Source organism: Mandrillus leucophaeus, unplaced genomic scaffold (assembly GCF_000951045.1).
Source record: "Mandrillus leucophaeus isolate KB7577 unplaced genomic scaffold, Mleu.le_1.0 Scaffold787, whole genome shotgun sequence".
Lineage (NCBI taxonomy): Eukaryota > Metazoa > Chordata > Mammalia > Primates > Cercopithecidae > Mandrillus > Mandrillus leucophaeus.
The window spans coordinates 213,836-218,383 of NW_012108552.1; positions in this window are offsets into that span (position 1 = coordinate 213,836).

Consider the following 4,548-nt stretch of genomic DNA (forward strand, 5'->3'; position numbering starts at 1 on the left):
TGATCATCCTTTCTCCTGTTTTGCTGTATTACCCTCATTTAGTTATATAAAGTGCGTCAAGAGTTCATATGTAACAGAGTGGAAATTAAGCTCAAGCAAGTGGTCAGAGTGAAATATGGTAACACTTTTTCTTGGCTTTGACAGTTCTTACAAGGTTAGGAAGAATAAATGTAAAAATTGCCATTAAAGCGTCTTGTAATTGGCTAAGGAATATGACACACTTTTATGGTCTTTGCATAATTATGTATCCTAGAATGATAATGTACATAAACTAGAAAGAAAAACAGTAGAAGACCAGAATTTATTTTTGTCCAACTGACCAACTCTTCAGTTTTTACCTTTATATATTTATAACTTAGCATCAAAAGATTTAGTGACTTATTTCACTTTTACTTTCCAGCACCCATCAAATGGAAAGTTTGCTCAACTGTAATTTTGCAGTTAAGATTGTGTAAGCTGAACCAATTGAGATGTCTACGGTCTGTTTTATTTTCCATCAAATGTTATGGAAAAGAGCCAAAATGGATATTTGATATTTTCATAACAAACAGAAATTTCATTAGACCATTAGGTAGATTATGTATATGAGATGCCTACACAAAGTTCATAGAAAATGCATGTTATGAAAAAACTAGGCATAGTTTTCATTTTCTTGAATCAAAATAAACTCTCTTATAATGTATTATAGCATATCGGAACAAAATTGAACGTGAGGCACTAACAGAAATAAGACATCAGTTTGAAAAGAGCCCCTATCAGGGCAACATTAATTCTGCTAAAATTGAGGCAAGAACAAACATTACATTTATGGTGAAGCTTGGATGTAAAAATGGCAAAATCATTGATGCTTTACAAAAATTTTGTGGGGACAATGCCCCAGTGAAGTCAGCAGTTTGCAAATGGATAACTCATTTTAGGAAGAGATGAGATGACGTTAAAGATGAAGTCTGTAGTGGCAGATCATCCACATCAATTTGGGAAGAGAAAATGAATCTAACTTGCATCCAGTTTGAAGCAGACTGATGATTAACAGCACAAACAGCAGTCAACACCATAGACATCTCAATTGGTTCAGCTTACACAATCTTAACTGCAAAATCACAGGTGAGCAAATTTTCCATTTGATGGGTGCCAAGGCCATGGTGCCTAGATCAGCTGCAGACAAGAGCAGAGCTTTCTAGGGAAATTTAAAACAAGCGGCATCAAGAGCCTGAAACCTTTCTTCAAAGAATTGTAACAGGAAATGAAACATGGCCTTATCAGTATGATTCTGAAGATAGAGCACAATCAAAGCAACGGCTACCAAGAGGTGAACGTGGTCCAGGCAAAGCAAAAGCAGGCTGGTCAAAAGCAAAGGTAATGACAACAGTTTTTTGGGGATACTTAAGGCATTTTGCTGGTTGACTTTCTGGAGGGATAAAGAATGATATTATCTGCTTATTATGAGAATGTGTTGACAAAGCTAAAAGTTTAGCAGAAAAACACCCAGTAAAGCTTCGCTAGGAAGTTTTCACCTCCAACAATGCTCCTGCTTATTCTTCTCGTCAAATAAGGACAATTTTGTAAGAGTTTCAATCATTATCATCCACCTTACCATCCTGATATGGCTCCTTCTGACTTCCTTTTGTTTTCTAATACTAAAAAATCTTTAAAGGACATCCATTTTTTTAGTTAATAATGTAAAAAAGACTTTATTGACATGATTAACTTCCCAGGACCCACAGTTCTTTCGAAATGGACTATATGGCTAATACCATCACTTATAAGTGTCTTAAACATAATGGAGCTTATGTTGAGAAGTAAAGTTTATATTCTTATTTTTGTGTTTTAATTCCATTTTCCCACAACCTTTTTGAAGTCCCCTCATACTTATGGTACTATTTTTATTGGAATGAATGTTCAATGTTTTCCTGTTTCCTTATTGCCTCTTTAATTGCGAACTTTCCCAAGGTTGTGTAAATAGCCACAGTCACTTTTTATTTAAAAAAAATTAATAGCCATTATTTTATAGAATTATATTTGTGTACATCCAATTAAATGATAATTTCCATTTTTGTTATTGAATACTTATCTATTATTTTCTGTCATTTAATGTGACCTTAGATTTCAAATTATTAGTTATTTTAAAATAAACTCTGTGCACTGTTGGAATCGTCTTATCTTCTCCAAAAATTTAAATTGCTCTCTTAAATCTGTTCTGAAGCACATAGAGCAAAATTGGTTACATGAAATTTGTGGTTTGCTTATTGGAATTAAATGCAGCTAACTAGTTATAGCACAATTTGCTGATTCCATTCATGCTGGGTCTATGAATAGAAAGTATAAAATTTGTATTAGATAAGAGCCAGTGGATTTAGTACCCATGAATGAAGCCAGGTTGGCAACCTTTGAATGATGCCAGATGGACATAGGAGATTTTATTTTTTATTTTAATGGACAGAATAGAGAAGCAGGTGCTACAGGACTACTCTCAGGGTGCTGCAGGGAATTTGGCTTCCATTTCCATTCTAGCCTTATTTTTTTGTTTAGAAACAGCTACAGACTAGGGGTTGAAGGAAGAGGGGTGAATGACCATCAGATGGGAATTCCTGTGATATGAATTACTACTATTAAGTGTTACTGTCATGTTGCTAGGCTCACAATCAGGATTTCAATACTCAGCTACGAAAACTACTAGAGCTGTTAGAATCAATTCACTTAGCATCACTGTATCTCAGAACAGAAAGAGATCTTAACAACCCTGTATCCCAATACCTTGTTTTTACAAATGAGACAAAAGAAGCCTACAGGAGGGATATTTGCCTAAAAGCTGCGAGGCTAATTAGTGGGACATCTACAACCTGACTCCAGATTCTTGACTTTATCACTGGTGCCATCACACTGTATTGTCAGACTCTTAACAAAGAGGGGAATACAAATATCATCTGTTAACATATCATTTATTAACTACCCGCACCTCCATGTATGAACTTGTGAAACAAACAAAGAAATTCGCTGCTGTTGGCACTTTTGCATCTAAAGCAGCTCTTCCTTATTTGGTAGATCCTCCACTTGGGTTTCTACATAGACTTTCTTCTTTGCAATTAGCATATGAGAAAGGAAAAATATTTGTAGCCTAATTTACATATTCTAATTAACAGTAATTATTATTTTTAATATAATTCGATTGCATTACAAACATTGGAGAAAACAATTAATGCAAACTGAGAGAAAGAAAAAATCTGTCACAGTTATCACGCTGCTGGTCTCTTCTAGATCACTCCATATTGTGGCTACTTTCCTGGATTGGAAAAAGACATTATTCCTCTAGTTTCCTCATTTAGGTGGTACGGTAGCATACACAGCAGTGTCTCTATAACCTAAAAGAAATGCTCTATATTAAATGATTAGAGCAGTGAAAATTCTGTCTCATTGCAACATTGCAGAATGACCAAACTATAGGATGTAAAATGAACAGAAAGGGAAATATGCGTAAGTATGGAACCGTGTCTTGGTTTATAGCCAGAGCTTTTGCTAAACAAATTTTAAGTAGTTAATATAGGTTTGTTATCACTTTTTTCCCCTGAATTATTTCTATCAACAGCCATTCATTCTTGGCTTGATATCTTAGCCAGACTGGTTCTCAATTCTGCGTTGTTGGAACCATTTGGTCCTCTGGACAGGCTCTGTCCAGATTGCCTCAAATTCCTGTCCTTTCTCTTCCTAGGCCTCTCCCTCATGCCTTCATCACTTATCCCAACCTGACTAGGTTCTATTAAGATCCGTTATGGTCAGAGCTGTCTCTAGGCAGGATTTAAGTCCTTCTCTTCTAGCTCAGTGTTGGCAGACTCTAACCTCAATTGACCCTGACTAATCACGTGGCCCTAACCAAAGATCCCTCTTTTAATAAAAATCAATTTTTCAAAACAGAGGTAACAATCCAGAGGATATGCATTTGGGCTTTGGAGACAGGCAGATCTAGGTTTAAAATCCAGCTTCAATTCTTATCTGCCTGACAGTAGGCAAAATACTTTTCCTTTCTAAGTCTCAGTTTATATATCTTAGAGTAGGGAGTGGACAAATTAGGTAATTAATGAAACTAACCTGGCAGAGAGTAAGCACCAAAATATGATGTTTATTATGGGGTGAGGCAGGACAGCATGGTGAGCAGGAGCTTGGGCTTACAAGGCAGGCAGACACATATTTGAATCCTGACACCATTTATCATTAACGAGTTATTCTCTTCTCAGAACCTTGATGTTTTCCTCTGCAAAATGAGATTGATAATCATGCTTTCTTCACAGAGAATTTAGTGAGATAATAACTTGAACTCACTTGGAACTTTATGGTGTATCTGGAGAGAGGAAGGAAGAAGGCTAGTTCACACTGCACTATATTGCGTCCCTCTGGATTCTTCATTGCCATGGTCTGCTCTTCCAGCAGAGCTTGTGAACCTCCCAGAAGCCAAGTGCATTATTGGAGAATTGGAGGAAATCTGCACTCATTCATCCACTAACTTATTTATTATATAAAAATAAATATATATTTTTATGTAGGGACAGGGTCTCA